The sequence below is a fragment of the Zingiber officinale genome, chromosome 10B, assembly GCF_018446385.1.
Source record: "Zingiber officinale cultivar Zhangliang chromosome 10B, Zo_v1.1, whole genome shotgun sequence".
NCBI lineage: Eukaryota > Viridiplantae > Streptophyta > Magnoliopsida > Zingiberales > Zingiberaceae > Zingiber > Zingiber officinale.
This window is the reverse complement of record NC_056005.1, coordinates 51,116,400-51,137,920: the sequence shown is the minus strand read 5'-3', so window position 1 is coordinate 51,137,920 and position 21,521 is coordinate 51,116,400. Positions and strand designations below refer to the sequence as shown.

Here is a 21,521-nt window from a genome sequence, read left to right as displayed (position 1 = left end):
CAACATCACCTTGTGACTACTAATTGTGACTCCTCACAATATATGACAAGTGTCCTTCTATCCTAGACATCTAGATTGATCAATGTGAGGCATTGACCGTGTCATCCTCTAATCAATCTAAATCTTGAACTCCAAGTAGACTCACTCAAACAAATGAGCTCAATATCTCATATTGACTCATTTGGGCATGGCCATGCACTTCGTGGTCTCACTCTATGAAGAATACCGATGTCTCTCCCGTCATATAGGAGGGATAGATCCCATCTACATTACTCACATCCCTCCGCATAATTTGTTACATACCCAGTAATCGCCTTTATAGTCCACCCAGTTACGGGTGAGAGTTTGACGAAACCAAAGTACATAACTCCTTATGTAGGTAACCATGGTGACTTCAGGTCTAAGGACTAGTAGTCATACTAATAGCCACATGAGAAAGTATATGACACTCATATAACGATCCGTGATACTTTCTCATGGCGGGTCATTCAGTTTACATTCTCCAATGCATACCCATGTGTCAACTTGATATCTCTATATCCATGACTTGTGAGATTAAGTCATCGATTTGACCTACATGCTAGTCTTATTGCATTAACATTGTCCCTGAATGTTAATACTCGACTAGGAATAATTTAGAGTAGTGTTCCCTATATCATCTCACTATCGGTTCAACTAACTGATTGATATAGGTGAGAACAGTCTACTCAAGGACGTTATTATACTTAGTTTATTTGACACCAATACAAGTAAGTATAATAACCAAAAACCAAATGCCTTTATTTATATAGAATATGATACAACAAGTCCAAAAATACAATCATCAATTGATTGGCTCTAGGGCTCTTGCTAACAAAGGTGATGTTGGATCTCAACATTCTTATAACTTAGGTAGTAATGATGTGTTGCTAGATACCGCTCTTTACTTATGCTTCTAAATTGGTTTAGGAGCATTGCCAACGTTATAAGAACCTCTAGGGTCACACACAAAAGGCAATTAGATGGAGATTAGGTTCATTTGATGAACCTAAAGGATTAGGTTCATGTGATGAACCAAATTAGATTAAGAGTAATCCAAATTATGCTAATTGAGTTGGACTCAATTTGGTTCATGTGTTAAGTGAGTCTAATTTGGACTTAGACTCATTGAATCCATTTAATTCAATGAATAGAGATTCATTAAATTATAATTGACTTGAACCAATGGTTAGATTTGATCAACCATGGGAGAGAAGTGGTCAAGTTTGACTTGACTTGAGAGGAAGATGAAGAGTCAAGTTTGACTTGACTTTATGCCACCTCATTGGTGAGTTGGCATTGAGTGGGCCAATGATGATGCTCCACATCATCATGGTTACTTAAGTGAGATGCCACCTCATGGGAGTTACCAAGAGTTGTGACTCTTGGTATCCCATGGAGGTTACAACCTCCACTAAAGTGGCCGGCCACTTTGATTTCATGTGGAGAGTTTCATTTTTTTTGTGGTAACTCCCATCTTCTTCCTCTCTAGCTTTCTTCTTGCTCTCCCTCTCCTCCATTACTGATCTCTAAGGTTGCTAGCACATCCTTAGAGATTTTTCTCCATCTCTTGCTTGAGTGGATACACATAGAGAAGTGTCTACTTTGACACTTTCGAGATCCGGCGAACCGAGGACGAGCAGGATTGCGAATGGCTTCGCATCAATGGTATAACCTTTCTTCTTTGTAGATCTACTGTAGATCGAGGTTTAGAAACTTGTACTCATAAGTTTTTCTAAAGTTTTATCTTCACACGGATCCGGTGGCGGGGGTTTCGGGGTTTCCGCGAGGCGAAAAAGCGACTTTCGCGACCCGAAAAACCCAACAGTGGTATCAGAGCCACGTGCTAAGACTTGTAGGAGTTTATTTTTGATTTTTATGAAATATATAGATTCTGTGATTTTCTATAAATTTAAGTTTTTATGGATTTTTATGAGTAATTTTCTCGTACAAGCGAAGCACAAGTGTTTCGACACTTGTAGGCTTCGACTACCGAGAAGATTTTTCCGAAACGGCAAGGTTTCACCCCAAAACTTTTTGGGACAGCGGGCTAAGGCGCTGTAGGATCGCTAAGAAACCCTCACGATGGTTAGATCGCGGGTAGGGGCGCTGCCCCTGGCCCCGCAAGGGGATTCGTTCCGCGATTGCGCCCGAAAATCGCTAAACGGGACCGCCGGGAATTTTTACTTGTAAAAATTGTAAAAATTGGTATTAAAATTGCAAAAAATTATATAAAATACATAATTTAGAATTATGTATAATTTGTGATAGTCATGGCCCAAAAGACCCAATTGGATTGTTATATTTTGTGTTGTAATTCATAATACGGCCTGCGTGCCGTCATGTGATTGTGTTTGCTGTATTTTTTATACGCGACCTGCGCGTCATGCCTTTCTCTATTTATTCTTGTTGTAAATTAGTTTAGACTCGAATGTAACTCGAGTTTCAAAATTGTAATGTAGAAAATTAGAGCCGTGGAAGGTCCACTCGAGACGGAGTTACGAGGAGGGCGCGAGCAACACAAGGTGGTCAAAGGGAGGAGCTTGAGAAGCTATGGACCCTAGGTTGACCATCCGATCTTCTCATTGGATTGAGAAGATCGTAGTAGGGCCATGACTAATCACAAATAGTATAATTAATTGCTTGTGTGTGTGTATTTGATGCATGCTAGTAAAGTAGTTAATTAGCGCCTTAACGATTCGATTCGATCAATCGCGTATATGATACATCTCGACGATTAGATTAGATCTAAGTCACGCACGTGATGCACCTCCTCTATGATTAGATTAGATCTAAATCGAGTATATGATACACATCGTCGATTAGATTAGATCTAAATCATATCAACTCAAATGCCTACCGTACCGTGATACCTATCACTACCTCGATCACATGTGTTGTTGAATCTGCCAAAGCAGAGCAACACATATTATCTTGGTAGGGTACAGAGGGACAATCTTGGTCCCGCTTATCAACGCATGGGCGAGTACAAACTCAATTAGATTGAGTATTCCTAGTTAACTCGGTTGGATCGAGTACAACTACAGGCATTCTTCCAACGGTTGGAAAGATAGGACATAAATCACATTTATATTAATTCTTGGGCATATTAGCCAAAGCTAACTCAAGTTTTAATATAACTACGGGTATTGATCCTATAAACAAGAGTTGCATAGAGATGTAATTGGTAAATCGTTACCTACCGATCATACTAAATCTTGGGCGTATTAGCCAAAACTAACTCAAGGGTTAGTATGATGTGGATCTTGTCCCACATGAATTATAGAATTCAGTGGGAGAATCATTTAGTTAAAGGCCTAATTAAATGATTTAAAAGAATATGATATTTATTTTCAGCATTTTTCTGTTGTAGATAATCATGACGTCGAATACGAAATCTTTTTCCCTGCGTTCTGTCCTTGAGAAGGACAAGCTCAACGGAGCAAATTTCCTGGACTGGTACAGGAACTTGAGAATAATACTCACCCAAGAACGTAAACTGTACGTTCTGGAGCAGCCCATTCCGGAGGCTCCTCCTACCACTGCCATGCGAGTTGACCGAGATGTTTACAAGAAGCATCAAGATGACGCATTAGATGTGTCCTGTCTTATGCTTGCGACCATGAACTCTGAGCTTCAGAAGCAACACGAGTTGATGGATGCTTATGATATGGTTGAACATCTTTGTCAACTGTATAGAGGACAAGCAGGGCACTAGAAGAGGAACTGCACAGGATACCTGGATGATCTTAAGAAGAAGAGAAATAAGATTTCTACTTCAGGTATAAATGTTATAGAAGTCAACGTCTCTATTTCTACATCGTGGGTATTAGATACCGGATGTGCTTCTCACATTTGTACTAATGTACAAGCGCCGAGAAATAGCAGAGTATTGACGAAGGGCGAGATAGACATACGAGTAGGCAATGGAGCACGGGTTGCTGCTGTTGCTGTAGGAACTTACTATCTATCTCTACCCTCTGGGCTTGTACTAAAATTAGATGATTGTTGTTATGTGCCTTCATTAACTAAGAACATAATTTCAGTTTCTTGTTTTGACAAGAAAGGTTTCTCTTTTATAATAAAGGATAAATGTTGTTCTGTTTAATTAAAAGATATGTTATATTGTAGTGCACCTCTGATGAACAGACTCTACATTCTAGACCTCGAAAGTCCTATCTATAACATAAATACCAAGAGGTTCAAGTCAAATGACATGAACCAAACCTATCTCTGACACTGTCGCTTAGGTCATATAAATGACAAGCGCTTATCCCAGCTCCATAAGGATGGTTTGCTGGACTCATTTGATTTTGAATCTTATGAGATGTGCGAGTCATGCCTACTAGTCAAGATGACCAAGACTCCCTTTAGTGGGCACAGCGAAAGAGCGACTGATTTGTTAGGTCTTATACATAGTGATGTATGTGGCCCTTTCAATGTCGCTGCTAGAGGCGGTTATAGGTACTTCATCACATTTACTGATGACTTCAGTAGATATGGTTATGTGTACTTGATAACACATAAGTCTGAATCCTTTGAAAAGTTCAAAGAATTCAAGAATGAAGTACAGAACCAGCATGGCAAGAGTATTAAGATACTTCGATCAGATCGAGGTGGAGAATATCTTAGCCATGAGTTTTGTGACTATCTAGCTGAGTGTGGGATTCTATGCCAACTCACTCCTCCTGGAACACCACAGTGGAATGGTGTATCCGAAAGGAGGAATCGTACCCTATTAGATATGGTACGATCCATGATGAGTCACACAGATCTTCCTTTGTATCTTTGGGGCTATGCTCTAGACACGACAGCTTTTATACTCAACCGAGTTCCATCTAAGGCCGTGATAAAGACATCATATAGGATATGGACTGGGAGGGATGCCCAGGTATCTTTTATGAGGATTTGGAGTTGTGAGGCTTACGTTAGACGTCAAGTCTCAAACAAATTAGGACCCAAATCCGACAAGTGCTATTTCATTGGATATCCCAAGGAAACCAAGGGATATTACTTCTACATTCCCAGTCAGCACAAGGTAGTTGTGGCAAAGACTGGGGTCTTTCTAGAAAAGGACTTTGTTTCTAGAAAGACTAGTGGGAGTACGTTCGATCTTGAAGAAGTTCAAGATGCGGACCATAGCACTGAAGCCTTGATGGAAATTGAACTAGAACCACAAAGTGTTATGGATGATGTTGTTCCACAAGGAGTTGAGGAACAACAACCAGTTCAAGTAGACATACCTCTTCGCAGGTCTGATATGGTACGTCGTCAGCCTGAGAGATATTCATTTCTCTTGTCTGACCATGATGACATTGTGTTCATAGAGGATGAGCCTACCACCTATCAAGAAGCTGTGATGAGACCAGATTCCGAGAAATGGCTTGAGGCCATGAGATCCGAGATGGAATCCATGTACACAACCAAGTATGGACTTTGGTTGATCCACCTGAAGGGGTAAAACCCATTGGGTGTAAGTGGGTCTTTAAGAGAAAGACTAACATGGATGGACTTATCTATAAGGGTCACTTGGTAGCTAAAGGTTTCAAGTAGATTCATGGTATTGACTATGATGAAACCTTTTCTCCAGTAGCGATGTTTAAGTCTATTCGGATCATGTTTGCTATTGCAGCTTACCATGACTATGAGATATGGCAGATGGATGTCAAAACCGCGTTTCTGAATGGAAACCTGCTCGAGGATGTGTACATGACACAACCTGAGGGTTTTGTAGATCCACAGTATACTAGCAGAGTATGCAAGCTGCATAGGTCCATTTATGGACTAATACAAGCTTCTCGGAGCTGAAATCTTCCATTCGATGATGCAATCAAACAGTTTAGTTTCATCAAGGATGAAGATGAACCTTGTGTCTACAAGAAGGTTGTAGGGGACATAGTTGTCTTCCTCATATTGTATGTGGATGATATACAACTCATTGGGAAAGACATCCCTTTGCTATAGTCTGTCAAGACTTGGCTAGGGATAGGTTTCTCAATGAAGGACTTAGGTGAAGCATCCCACATTCTAGGGGAACAGATCTATAGAGATAGATCTAAGAGATTGCTTGGCCTAAGTCAGAGAACATATATTGACAAGGTACTCCTTCGGTTTGCCATGCAGAACTCCAAGAAGGGATTTCTGCCGATGTCACATGGCGTGAGTCTTTCGAAGACTCAAGGTCCCTCTTCTAGAGAGGAGAGAGACCGCATGGATCAGATCCCTTATGCCTCAGCCATAGCATCTATCATGTACTCCATGCTATGTACTCGACCTGATGTCTCGTATGCTTTGAGCATGACGAGTAGATACCAGTCAGATCTAGGTGAAAGTCACTAGATAGAGGTCAAGAATATTCTTATGTACTTAAGAAGGACTAAAGAATATTTCTTGATATATTGAGGCAATGATGAGCTAGCTGTAAAGGGTTACAGTGATGCCAGCTTCCAGACCGACCAGGATGATTATCGATCGCAGTCAGGGGTTCGTATTTTGCATAAATGGTGGTGCTGTGAGCTGGAAGAGTTCGAAGCAGGACACAGTAGCTGATTCTACGACAGAGGCCGAGTACATTGCTGCATCAGAGGCAACAAAGGAGGCAGTTTGGATCCGCAAGTTCATCACTGACCCTATTGAGCTCTATTGTGACAACAATGGAGCTATAGCACAGGCGAAGGAACCTCGCTCACACCAGCGGACCAAACACATACTACGGCGCTTCCATCTCATTCGAGAGATTATCTAGAGAGGAGATGTGAAGATATGCAGAGTACCTACAGAGGCTAATATCGCAGATCCCTTGACCAAGGCTTTGGCACAGAGGAAGCATGATGGTCACACTAGGTCATTGGGGCTTAGAGCCTACACTGATTGGCACTAGTGCTAGTGGGAGATTGTTAGTTAGACCCCTAAAGCCAATCATTTGATGATTGTATTATGGACTTGTTGTATCATATTCTTATATAAATAAAGGCATTTGATTTTTGGTTATTATACTTACTTGTATTGGTGCCAAATAAACTAAATATAATAGCGTCCTTGAGTAGAGGGTTCTTACCTATATCAATCGGTTAGTTGAACCGATAGTGAGATGATATAGGGAACACTATTCTTAATCATTCCTAGTCGAGTATTAACATTCAGTGACAATGTTAATGCAATAAGACTAGCATGTAGCTCAACTCGATGACTTGATCTCACAATTCATGGATATAGAGATATCAAGTTGACACATGAGTATGCATTAGAGAATTTATACTGAATGATCCGCCATGAGAAAGTATCATGGATCGTTATATGAGTGTCATATACTTTCTCATGTGGCTATTAGTATGACTACTAGTCCTTAGACCAGAAGTCACCATGGATCCCTACATAAGGAGTTATGTACTTTGGTTTCGTCAAACGTCACCCGTAACTAGGTGGACTATAAAGTCGATTACTGGGTATTTAACAAATTATGCAGAGGGATGTGAGTGATGTAGAAGGTATCTATCCCTCCTATATGACGGGAGCGACATCGATATTCTTGACCACGAAGTGCATGGCCATGCCCAAATGAGTCAATATGAGATATTGAGCTCATTTGATTTAGTGAGTTTACTTGGAGTTCAAGATTTAGATTGATTAGAAGATGACACGGTCTATGCCTCACATTGATCAATCTAGATGTCTTGGATAGAAAGACACTTGTCATATATTGTGAGGAGTCACAAGGTGATGTTGGATCTCAACATTCTTATAACTTGGGTAGTAATGATGTGTTGCTAGATACCGCTCATTACTTATGCTTCTAAATGGGTTTAGGAGCATTGCCAACATTATATGAACCTATAGGGTCACACACAAAGGGCAATTAGATGGAGATTAGGTTCATTTGATGAACCTAAAGGATTAGGTACATGTGATGAACCAAATTGGATTAAGAGTAATCCAAATTATGCTAATTGAGTTGGACTCAATTTGGTTCATGTGTTAAGTGAGTCTAATTTGGACTTAGACTCATTGAATCAATTTAATTCAATGAATAGAGATTCATTAAATTAAAATTGACTTGAACCAATGGTTAGATTTGATCAACCATGGGAGAGAAGTGGTCAAGTTTGACTTGACTTGAGAGGTAGATGAAGAGTCAAGTTTGACTCGACTTTATGCCACCTCATTGGTGAGTTGGCATTGAGTGGCCCAATGATGATGCTCCACATCATCATGGTTACTTAAGTGAGATGCCACCTCATGGGAGTTACCAAGAGTTGTGACTCTTGGTATCCCATGGAGGTTACAACATCCACTAAAGTGGCCGGCCACTTTGATTTCATGTGGAGAGTTTAATTTTTTTTGTGGTAACTCCCATCTTCTTCCTCTCTAGCTTTCTTCTTGCTCTCCCTCTCCTCCATTATTGATCTCTAAGGTTGCTAGCACATCCTTAGAGATTTTTCTCCATCTCTTGCTTGTGTGGATACACATAGAGAAGTGTCTACTTTTACACTTTCGAGATCCAGCGAACCGAGGACGAGCGAGATTGCGAAGGGCTTCGCATCATGGGTATAACCTTTCTTCTTTGTAGATCTACTGTAGATCGAGGTTTAGAAACTCATACTCGTAAGTTTTTCTAAATTTTTATCTTCGCACGGATCCGGTGGCGGGGGTTTCGGGGTTTTCGCGACGCGAAAAAGCGGTTTTCGCGGCCCGAAAAATCCAACATATATTTTGTTAATTGGAAACAATGTCATGGTATTATCGGACGTAAGGGTATGGTTGTCCAAACAATTTGATATGAAGGACATAGGAGAATGTGCACACATTCTTGGGATCAAAGTTATAAGGGATCACAAGAAAAGAATGTTGTGCCTATCCCAAGCTTCATATATAGATACAGTCCTTGCTCGTTTTAGCATGCAGAACTCCAAGAAAGGTTTCTTACCTTTTAGACATGGAGTAGCCTTATCTAAAGAGATGTCTCCGAAGACATCAAAGGAGATGGAGGAAATGAAGGCAGCCCCTATGCTTCGGCTGTAGGAAGCCTTCTGTATCCAATTCTGTGTACGAGACCTGATATCTGTTTTGCCGTGGGCATGGTCAGCAGATATTAGAGTAACCCTGGACAAGGACATTGGACTGCGGTAAAACATATATTGAAGTACCTGAGAAGAACTAGAGATTATATGCTAGTTTACTAAGCAGACGAGTTGCTCCCTGTGGGTTACACAGATTCAGACTTTCAATCAAATAGGGACAGTAGTAAGTCAACATCAGGCTATGTGTTTACTCTAGGAGGTGGAGCCATTGCATGTAGGAGTGTTAAGCAGAAATGTGTCTCGGACTCAACCATGGAAACTGAGTATGTGGCAGCCTCTGAGGCAGCCAAAGAAGTTGTATGGCTCAGGAACTTTCTAATGGACTTAGATGTGATTCCTGGTTTGCCCAAGATCATCACAATTTATTGTGATAATAGCGGTGCAGTTGCAACCTCGAAGGAACCACGAGCTCATAAGGCAAGTAAACATAAAGAGCGCAAGTACCACCTGATACGAGACATCGTCAAGCGAGGAGAAGTTGTCATCACCAAGATTGCATCAGAAGATAACCTAGCAGATCCTTTCACAAAGGTCCTTCCGGCGAAAGCTTTTGATCGGCATGTGGAGGGGATGTGAATCAGATGTAAGGCAACAGATATGGCATCTCAGTCTTTTAGTATAAGTGGGAGATTGTTAGAGTGGATGTTAGATCTCAAAAATTTAAATAATAGGGTTATTTGAGAAATAGCCTTATAGAATTTTTCCGGAATTTTTAGAAATTTTTTGGGAATTTTTCGGAGTTCATACGGAGGGTTTTTAGGGGATCAATCGACGGGCGCAGATAAAGCCTGTTTGGGATACCCGTTTAGGTGAGGAAATGTTTCTAATTATAAATTCATTTTTCCTTTTTCTTTTTCCCAACAAAACGCCAATCCACCCGACCCGAACCCTTCTTCCTTTCTTCCCCGATGCCAAATTCTCCCTACTTCTCATTCTTCCCTCTGCCCCTCTTGCGGTTGACTCGACACCAAGGCCGGAGGAGCTCGTCACCAGATCTCGATGGAAGCTAGCGAAGTCACCGAAGCTCGACGGTGCTGAGGGAAACCTAGCTGTATCCGACCAAGAGATCATTATTTCGAGAGTTTCATCGACCGATCGTCGACGATACGGCGGCTAGGGCACGATGAGGAGCCGGATCTCGCATCGTCTCCGACTAGTAGGCCTTCCCTCTCCTCCCCTCGTGTTGTTCATAGAGCAATCCACACTTCCTTTCTTGAATTGGGCAGCGACGCCATCGGGAGGTGATCCTGAGAGGTAGGGCTTCGTCGGATCTGTCCAGTGATGGCGGTGTGGTGAGGCAACAGCCTTATCTTCACTGTGTTTGTTCAATCCTCTTCTCTGTTCCCCGATCCTTCTCTGTTCTTGATCCTCATTTCTTGGGTGTGGATTTAGGTCACAGATTTAGAGATGTATCAAGGATGTGTTCTTGAGCTACCAGGCAGAGGCTAGAAGGATGGTTGATTGATCGTTAATTTTCCTGTTTAGTCTCTGTTGCCGATCACTGCAAGATCTCCACTTGATCCGAATTTATTTGCATCAGGGAGGATCTATTTTGTGAAGGTTATTTTGATTCCAACAACACCTCTTTGGCTGCGGATGAATAGCAGAGGTTGGAGATTGAGGTAAAGTGTAGGATGATCATGTGTTAGATGATTAGGTATGATCTTGATACTTATTGATAATTAATCATCATTAGGTTGTGTAGATTAATTAGGTTATATGGATTTAAGTTTTGGATTTCTATCTAAAGGGTTGTTTGGGGTTAAGGTAATTAACCCTAATTAACCGTTAGAAAAGTTGAGGGATAAGGTTTAGGGTTTATCCCTAAATTTCTATTTAGGATTTATTTAGCTATTTGTATGTATTCTAGCTAAATAAAAGTAAATGTATTTGTTTACACAGGACTCTGATTCGAGATGGGCATCTCGACTTCGGATTTGGATTGACTGTATGATAACTAGTATTTTGATGCACTATTTTGACTCTTATACTTATCATTGTTATCATCTCGTATGCTTAATCTTGTATTTATATCGTGTTTTTTGAGTTGATATTTATTTAGAGTCTTGATATAATTTTTCCTATATTTTCTAGGATTTTATCTAAAAGGTGCATCTTATTTTGTAGGGAAGCGATCTGGGCCGTTGATTGAGAGCTTAAGTCATCCAAGGGTTTATTTAGAACTTCAATTTAATTTTAGATCAAAGAAGAGAGAAGCCCAAATCAATCCTCAAGCCACTCTTAAAGCCCAATTCATAAACTTTTAGCCCAATTTCAATCCTTATTGGATTCGGATCTAAGCCCTAATGGACCCAAACCCGAAACCATTAAGAAACTTACCTGACCCGTTAAGAAAATTCCCTCTTCTTCTCCTCACACACGGCACAGTAGTGTTCGGCTCGCGTTTTCCTCTTCCAGTGGCTAGGGCACACCAGCGCCACCTCTCCTTCCTTTCTTCTCTTCGGCTAGCGGCTTCTCCTCTTTCCTTCCTTGCCGCCGGCCGGTCCTCCACATCCTTTCCCTCTTCCTGGCGTCTGCATCGGCTAGGGCACGCGAGTCCGGCGCCCTTTCCTCTTTCTCCCGATCGAAGACGACGAAGCGACAGCGACGATTTCCGGCAGATCTGCACCAGCGACGTTCACTGGGCCTTGCTGGAGAGGTTTCTCCAGAAGGTTCTTCATCCACCTCGCATCCAGTCGAGTTTCCTGCTGGGCACGGTGAAGAAGGTAGTGATTCTCCGACGAGGCTTCGAGTTTTGGGTATTCTCCAGCGTTCATTCCATTTCCCTCTACAGCAGCAACGGAGCTCAAGGTCTCTGCCGGAAACAGTGAAGAAGGCAGCGATTTAGGGTTCCAGCACCCAATTCCCCTTCGTCAGAGAATTTCCAGCCGGATTTCTTCCATGCACTGATACCACACGACTCGTTCCTGCCGGACACGGTGAAGATGGCAGCATAGGGTTGACAGTTCTTGGATGTTTTCCTTCGTTTCCAGCAGCTTTCCAAGGAGAGGTTTCTTCAAGGATTTCGCGCTTCCACCGCCGTTGGTTGCAGTTCCGACCAGTAACGTCAGCCGTCCAGCGGATTCAGGAGATTTCCGAGTGACAGTGGTCTTCTTCCTCGGTGATTCTGTAGTGATAGACAAAATATTTTATTGTGTTTGATTGTGGAGAAGTGGATTGGTTAATTACGATTTATTTGTTGTTCTTGTTTCATTTTATAGTTAAGTTCTTATGCTTGTTTAATGTTTAGTTGTTAGTTTAATTTCGTGTTCAATCTTCTTATGATGCATGTTAATTAGTTTTGATACTTTGTTTAGTTCATTATGTATGATTGTTGATTTTGTATCATAGCGTGACAATATGGTACAAGTTTAGCTTTTATACATAATTAGGTTTTGTTTAATTGTCGTTAAGTTTGTTTAGTTAATTGTCTTTGAGTATTGCTTTCTTTATTAATGTTTCTTGGATCCTCATAGTGTAGAGTGACACTGCATTATGAGTTTATATTTGCTGTTTAGTTAGGATTTCCTTATTTGCATTAGGTGTAGAAATTCCAAAACAAAACCTCATTGTTCGATTTCGTCTGAGAGCAAACGTCCTATCACTGGTTCCGCGAGAGAGACGATCCGGTCCTCTACTATACTACCTTAGTGTAGGTTAAGGGGTTCGGTTGAGTATAAATGAATTAATTTGATTTGTGGGTGTGACAGATCCACCGTTATCAAATTTTGGCGCCGTTGCCGGGGAACTAGTGATGTTCATTTGTTTTTAGACTGCATATAGTTTTATCTTTATCTTATTCTTGTTTTTCTAATTTGTTATTTTATTTTTCTTTAGACTTAACTGTTAGTATCTCCTTTTGCTCTGGAACTTTGTAGGTTGAAGGAAAGGAGTGAGAGAAGTAATACTACAGTATGTCGTGAATAAAGACCTATTTTGGTCAATTTCATCATTTAGACCATCGTTTTAATTTTTCTATATTTTGCATTTCATTTTCTTTCGACTTTATTCACTCTTATTTCTATTTCTTTTTCTTTGGTGGTTGCAAAAATTCAAAAATGTTGTTAGGGCTTTATTATTCATTGCCTGTATATATGCGTGCTATCTTGTATATTTCCTGTGTCTTCTGATTATATTTGCATGAGTGTTTCAGGTTAGACCAGGGAATCTCTTTTATGTAATCAGTTTCAGTGTGTTCAGGACTTCAGATCTGTTAAGTAATATGGAGAACAACACTGGAAAGACTCTGAGAGATCTTTGGGCACCAAATTTGTCAGAGGATTCTTTTTGCATTCATCATTCTGATTTGGATGCAGACTTCGAGTTATGGAAAATTGCACATTTATTACCGAAGTTTCATGGGCTATCTGGTGAAGATCCTAACAGGCATCTACATGAATTGGATACGGTGTGCTCTTCATGGAATCCACATGGCGTATCAGGTGAAGATGTCAGACTTAGAGCATTTCCATTCTCATTGGTGGATTCAGCAAAAGATTGGTTGTACTGTCTCCCACCCAACTCTATTACCAGCTGGTTCAAGATGAAGAGATTATTTCTAGCGAGGTTCTTACCTGCTTCTAGGATTGCAGCTATTCAGAGGAGTATTTGTGGAACCAACAATTCACGGGAGAACCGTTTCAAGAATATTGGGAAAGGTTTAAAAGACTTGTTGCTAGTTGCCCTCAGCACCAGATAAGCGATCAGCTACTGATTATATACTTCTATGAGGGATTGTGTCCCATGGACAGAAGTATGGTTGATGCAGCTAGTGGAGGGGCTTTAGTTAACAAGACATCTACTCAGGCTAAAGAATTTATTGAGATTATGTCTGCAAATTATCAGCAGTATGAGACTAGACCAATGATTACCGAGGATGTTCATTCCTTTGCTAGTGTACTCCCTACCATGATCCAATATTATCAGCCTGATCCTCAGTTTTATCAGATCCATCAGCAGGATAAGTATAATTCAATTGCAGGTTTCGAGTATGGGAGCACACAACAAAGGAATTCTGAGTGGTCTCAACATTATCAGTCATATCTTCAGCATCAGCCTGAGCAGCATTTTAGGGAGCAGTTACAACAATTCGGACAACATCGAGAAACACAATTCCAGGAAAGAACACAATCATCAACACAGTTACAGTTGTAATCAGATCAACCTACTGCATCGATTTTGGAGGAGATGAATTGTAGAATAGTCTTGATGTTGCAGGTGTTGCTTTTGATGATGGAAGTGTAGGGGAGACCCAAGAATCACTTCCTTTGACTTTCCACCACCAGCTGAGTCAGTTGAGTCTGTAGATGTACCTTGTGACGATGGAAGTGTAGGGGAAACTCAAGAATCACTTCCATTGGTTGTACCTGATCCAGAGACAGTTATTTCACCTGATCGAGATGATGTCACATTCACTATACTAGAGACTCCAGGTATCTTTCAGGATGGTAAGGATGATATTTCTTTTGAATCTTTAGGGAATACCATGGAGGTAGTTCATTTTGATTGTAGTGGATGTAACATGTCTTTTGATTCATGCTCTGTTGATTTTGATATTGTTTCTGGTACATCTTACACAACATGCGTGCAGGAAATGCATCTTTTTCTTTTTAGTGTGCAGAATTTCTTCAGATATTTTAATTGTAGCCAATCATGCAAGGATGCATTCTACCACTTGAAGAAAGCTCTAACTCTCTATGCAATAAGCAAGCTTCTGGAGTGGATATTTCAAGTGAACCATCTCTTGCCACTTTCAGATTGGCTGTTAAAACTGAATCGACTCCGACCTCCAGAATTTCAGGGGAGTCTGTCTGTTCCATCTCACTTTTTCTATTCCTTTATGCTTGTATCTATTTCTTTGCTTTGTTTGCTTTTGCTGGGTAGTTCATTTTTAGCTTGTCTAGTCATCTTTCATAATAAATTCCTTATGCATTCTTTTTATCATTTTAGAAATTGTGAAAGTTAGTTAAATTTGATTGTCGAATTTGATGATTTATTGTTATGATTGGATTCTTGGATTGCATGTGATTACAACTTGATAATGGATTTCATGTTGGTAGATTGAGATGATAATTTTTGATATACCTAGTGAGGATATTTTTGAGCCTATTATTCCTATTGATGTGTGATGCACTTGTGGTTAATGCTACTCTAGAACTTGCTTAATTCTTTCAAGATCACATTATCATAGGTTTGCATGATTTTTATGAAGGCTATCTATCTCACTTTCTTTTATCCATTCCTTTTGTTATCACATGTTTCTTGAATAAATTCATATCATTTGGTCATTTCATTCTTTTCTCTCTTCCATTTATTTCCCTCTATTACCTTCTTATGGATGTGGATATTTTTTGATGTACATGATGAGTGTTTTGCCCGAGACGGTCAAAAGTTTAAGTGTGGGGGAGAGAGATAGCTTAGTGGAATCTAGTGGAAGCATAGGTGAACCATGCTTGATCACCATAGGTGAACCATGCTAGTTATCTTTTTATTTGAGCTATTGCCTATTGATGATATTGTAGAGTAATGCACCACATGTTCGAAAAAAAAAAAGAAACAAAAAAAAAACAAAAAGGGAAAAAAATCTGAAATGGAAAAAAAAAAGCAAAAAGAAAAAAAAATCAGAAATGGAAAAAAAATGAAGAAAAAAAAAAAGAAAAATACTTTTGACATGTTGTGCTATTTTATATTCCATTGTGATAGAATTTTTGGGAGAGACAATCTTTATTGTAGCAATATTTCGATTCTATTGTATATCGTGAGTGATATTTTTATTGAAAAGCTATAGTAGAGGTTGTCTATATATTTATTGGATTTATGAGAAAAACTTTGACATGTGATATTTTGTATTCATTTGTGGTAGAATTTTTGTAAGTGACAATTTTTACTTTAGCGATATTGAGATATTATCGCATATCATGTGTAGATTTTAGTGTGAAATGCTAGAGTAGGAGTTGTTCACATTTTTATTGTATTGTTGAAAGGTGGTAGAACTTTTTGTCAGTGGCAATCTTTATTGTAGCAAAATTTGGATTTTATTGTAGATCATGAGTGAATGTTTATTGAAAAGCTATCGTAGAGATTGTTCACATTTTTATTATTGAGTTGTGGAAAGCTAGCTTGGGAGTTTGGATGAGATATATTTTTGGGCATTGTTCTATTGTACTCATCTATGTAACATTCCATTATGTCCATATCTTCCACCAATAACTTGCTTTATCTTCTCCACTTCTTCTCTTATACTATCATTTGCTTGATTCATGTTTCCCTTACATTTCAAATAATGCCTTCATTATTTTATTGTGCACTTTTATGTATATATTGGTGGAGATTAGAAGCAAAGCAAGCTTATGGTAGTGCATTTATCATAAGTAGCTTGAGTGAGCTCTACTATTACATGTATTTGAGAGGAGAGTCACCATCACTTTCCTTGTGAGGTTATTTTATTATCATTCTCAATTTATTGATTGTGGATTGAAATTATCATGCTTGTTAATCAATGTATGAATTGAATCCATGATTACTTGGGTCGTTTGAATTGGACAATCATAGATAACTCTCTTTTCACTATTTTCTAATCTTGATTGAGAATTGCTATGGAATGCATCGTTAGGTATCTTTTTTTTGTTTTGTTTACTTGCTCAAGACGAGCAAGAATAAGTGTGGGGGAGTTGATAACTAGTATTTTGATGCACTATTTTGACTCTTATACTTATCATTGTTATCATCTCGTATGCTTAATCTTGTATTTATATCGTGTTTTATGAGTTGATATTTATTTAGAGTCTTGATATAATTTTTCCTATATTTTCTAAGATTTTATCTAAAAGGTGCATCTTATTTTGTAGGGAAGCGATCTGGACCGTTGATTGAGAGCTTAAGTCATCCAAGGGTTTATTTAGAACTTCAATTTAATTTTGGATCAAAGAAGAGAGAAGCCCAAATCAATCCTCAAGCCACTCTTAAAGCCCAATTCCTAAACTTTTAGCCCAATTTCAATCCATATTGGATTCGGATCTAAGCCCTAATGGACCCAAACCCGAAACCATTAAGAAACTTACCTGACCCGTTAAGAAAATTCCCTCTTCTTCTCCTCACACACGGCAGTGTTCGGCTAGTTCCTCTTCCGAGGCTAGGGCACACCACAACCCTCTCCTTTCTTCTCCTTCTCTTGCTTCTCCTCTTTCCTTCCCTCTTGCACCGCCTCCTCACATCCTTTCCTCTCCTGCCTGCGCCGGCTGCTAGGCACACGAGTCCTTTCCTCTTTCTCCCGATCGCAATAGGGCCGCACTCCGGTCAGATCTGGCTCAACGGACGTCATGGGCCTTCTTTGGAGGGTTTCTCAGAAGTTCTTCATCCACCTCGGATCAATCAGAATTTCCTGCACCGAAGAAGGTAGTGATTCTCCGACGAGGCTTCGAGTTTGGGTATTCTCCGGTTCATTCCATTTCCCTCACAGGACAACGAGGAGCTCTGTCTGGGAAGCAGAAGAAGGCAACGATTTAGGGTTCCAACACCCAATTCCCTCAATTGAGAAGAATTTCATTTCTTCCATGCACCATACCCGCTGCGTTTCGCCTGACGACACGACATTAACGTGAAAGATATGATTCTTGGATGTTTTCCTTCCAGCAGCAGCTTCAGAGAGGTTTCTAGGATTCTCCCCAATGCTTGCAGCAGCGAGGCTACCGGATTCGATTCCGGTGATGAGTGATTAGTCCGGTAGTGATGGTCTTCTCCTCGGTGATTCTGTAGTGATAGACAAAATATTTTATTGTGTTTGATTGTGGAGAAGTGGATTGGTTAATTACGATTTATTTGTTGTTCTTGTTTCATTTTATAGTTAAGTTCCTATGCTTGTTTAATTTTTAGTTGTTAGTTTAATTTCGTGTTCAATCTTCTTATGATGCATGTTAATTAGTTTTGATACTTTGTTTAGTTCATTATGTATGATTGTTGATTTTGTATCATAGCGTGACAATATGGTACAAGTTTAGCTTTTATACATAATTAGGTTTTGTTTAATTGTCGTTAAGTTTGTTTAGTTAATTGTCTTTGAGTATTGCTTTCTTTATTAATGTTTCTTGGATCCTCATAGTGTAGAGTGACACTGCATTATGAGTTTATATTTGCTGTTTAGTTAGGATTTCCTTATTTGCATTAGGTGTAGAAATTCCAAAACAAAACCCCATTGTTCGATTTCGTCTAAGAGCAAACGTCCTATCACTGGTTCCGCGAGAGAGACGATCCGGTCCTCTACTATACTACCTTAGTGTAGGTTAAGGGGTTCGGTTGAGTATAAATGAATTAATTTGATTTGTGGGCGTGACAGATCCACCGTTATCACTGTACCTTCTATTTGAGGCGGGTACCCTTTGACTTATCTTTTGATACTGTCTTATGATATGTATAGTTTATATATAATTACTAGTGGTAGATGGTAGATTTATTTCTTCCCTGGTCTTAGCTTAGTTGATACCTATCACATGCTTCTTCTGTTAGTTGTTGTACTTTAGAATTGGATGATTTTTACCTTTTGCTATGTTTATGTATGTTATGGAGAAGGATAAATACATTTAGTGTTATTTTCCACTGGATCAGTTGCTGTAGATACTTGTTATATGTTGTTGGATCTATGCTGCTTATATCATGGTTATAGTTATATGTGTTTACCTTTTTGGCACGTACACATATGGAGGAGGATATCTTTAGGTATGACATATTGTAGTCGCATGCACCATATTGCATGATTGCATGCTGGGCGATTGACGACTCCATTATTGTTGAGCTCGTCGGCCGGCTACATGGACCTCTACACACGTGACCACTGCAAGGGTAGTGGCACAGCACTTAGGGTGTGTATGGTAGGTTGCCCGGTGGTGCTCCGCTAGGATGCTCATGGGTAGCGTGGTACCGGGAGATGAGAGCATTGCGCTCCCTCACTATGTTTGAGGTAGGAGGATAGGTGTACTCCGACAGATCCCGTCCACTCGGTCACTCTTCAGGGGTAGTGACGACAATGGCTGACTGGCTGACAGGGGTGACCATGTCATATTTCATCATATGCACATATTGCATTTATTGTGATTGTTGCATATTGGATGATGCATTTTGGTGATTGCATATGATTGACATGCATACAGGATACATGCTTATTTGCTCTGACTATTTTACTTTTATCTCTGTATGTTCAAGCCTCGCAGTGAGTATAGTTATTTCAGTTATGTTTTATTATTATTCTTGCTATAGACTGTACTTTATGCCTGCATATCTGTTATACTGTTAGGAGATTGTACCGTAGATTGTACTGTTAGGAAATTGTACTATAGATCCTATGGTTTAGGAGACTGTACCTTAGGATATTGCTAGTAGTTATATGTTGCTGCACATATCTATTGGATTACCTGCTGAGTTCTTTGAACTCACCCCGTTGTTACTATTTTTCAGGTTGAGGCCGTCGGGAGATATTCCAGTCGCTCGCCCCATTATCGCGAGGATTTTCTTTGTCGGATTATATTTTGCTTTTGCATCTTATATTCTTGTATTGTGGGTTTGTATTGTGGACATTGAACATTCGGGTTTGCTACTTTTGTTTTCCGCTGCGGATTTTCTCATTACTTCGTGGATTTGTTTTCTTCGTTGTAGTGGAGTAGGATGTTTACATATATCTTAGAGGATTTTATATCATCTTTCCTTATTAAACTGCGTGGGTTGTTTCTTATTTGTATTGTATTGTTCCGGCCGTGTGTGGCCGAGGTATAGATATATGTATTCTGGATTCATATTGTCACCCGTACAGGGGAGATGTTACCGAAATTTCTTCGGACAGGGACTACCTGGGGTGTGACAGTGTATACTAAAAGCCTAGCTTTTGTAAACATTTATTTGTTGAAATAAAAGAATCACATTGGTCAATTGTTTAATTAATTTATATAGTAGACAACATGGAGTGTGGTGTCACACTCAGAAGATCATGTTGTCGATTCTCTATAAATTATAAACAAGTTGCTCATGACTAAAATGGAAAGGAACAAACCATCAGAATAGTTGTAGTGTAATTAAGTCTTAGTTTATCTTGATTAATAAATTACACTGATACACTTTAAGTATATTGAGTAGGATCAGGTAAGTTCTTTTTGAGCTAACTTAGTAAAATAACTAGACCTTAGTTATTATGGAAGTGTGTGCTCTTAATCCTATTATAATAACAAGAACATATATTTAATATTTATTTCTTTGACTTATCAATGGGTGAGGTTTAGCTCGATAAATCAATATGCCCGATAAGTTGGGAAAATGATATTACTTATAGTGTGTGTTGTTGATTATAGAAGAAATATGTATCCTACTTATCTAGGTTGAGAATGTCCCCAAGAGGAGCTCATAAGGATTGCCATGTTAAACCCTGCAGGTGGACCTAGTCCGACATGACAATGAAGTTGAGTGGTACTACTCTTGGAGCTTGATATTAATTAAGTGAGTTGTCAGTAACTTACTTAATTAGTGGACATTCGTAATCTTAAACACAGGGAGACTAACACACTCATGATAAGAAGGCGCCCATAATGTAATTTGGGATTGGTGTGGTAGTGCGATAATAACTCTCTAGTGGAATGAGTTATTATTGATGAACTTGAGTTGTGTGTTCGGGGCGAGCACGGGATACTCAAGCTCATCGGAAGGCCAAAACCAATTTCTCCTATAGGTCCCTGTCGTAGCCTCATTATAGCCTTAAGTCCATCCAAATGTAAGGTTCTTCTTAGTGTCCAAGAAGGGGGCCGGACCATTGCTTGGTGACCAAGCAATGGCCGGCCACATCCTCTTATAGGGGTTGGCCCTATTGCTTGGTGACCAAGCTTGTAGGGGTCGGCCAATATTAATACAAATAGGAGGGTTGTTTTGAATTTTTAAAATCTTCTCTTTGTAGAAAACTATAAGTTTTAAAAGAGAGATTTTAATTTTTAAAACTTTCCTTATTTGAATTTGGCCACATGTTTTAATAGAGAGTTTTAAAAGTTTTAAAACTTTCCTTTTTTTAACCATCCTCATGGTTTAAAAAAAAGGGAGATAAGTTTTAAAATTAAAATTTTCTATTATCATGTTAAAAAAGGAAATTTTATAAGAGAGTTTTTAAATTTTAAAACATGGTTTTAATTTTTAGAAACTTTCCGTTTTTAACTCCTACTTTAGGAACGAGAGCTTGTAAAATTTTATAAGAGTTTTTCTTGTAAAATTTTATAAAAATAAAAATCCTTTTTCCCCTTGATGAGGTGGTCGACCACCGTGCTTGGTGCCCAAGCAAGTGGCCGGCCATATTAAATTATTTAAAATCATCACAAAATTAAATTTGGTGATTGATTCAATCAAGAGGAAAGAAAAGGAAAAATAAAAAGGAAAAAGGAAAAACTCTTGGATGATTTTATTTTT

At 39.3% G+C, this 21,521-nt stretch overlaps 1 long non-coding RNA gene across 2 annotated transcripts; it reads left to right on the top strand.

Moving 5' to 3' along the window:
- Positions 1–10,001: 10,001 nt before the first annotated feature.
- On the top strand, positions 10,002–19,603 carry LOC122028599. 2 transcript variants are annotated; one of them, XR_006124873.1, is made up of 3 exons: positions 10,002–10,349; positions 10,488–10,717; positions 19,542–19,603. It is a non-coding gene; the product is annotated as an uncharacterized LOC122028599 (long non-coding RNA). The 2 variants fall into 2 exon arrangements; XR_006124872.1 differs by lacking the exon at positions 19,542–19,603 and adding an exon at positions 11,223–12,517.
- The last annotated feature ends 1,918 nt before the right edge of the window (positions 19,604–21,521 follow it).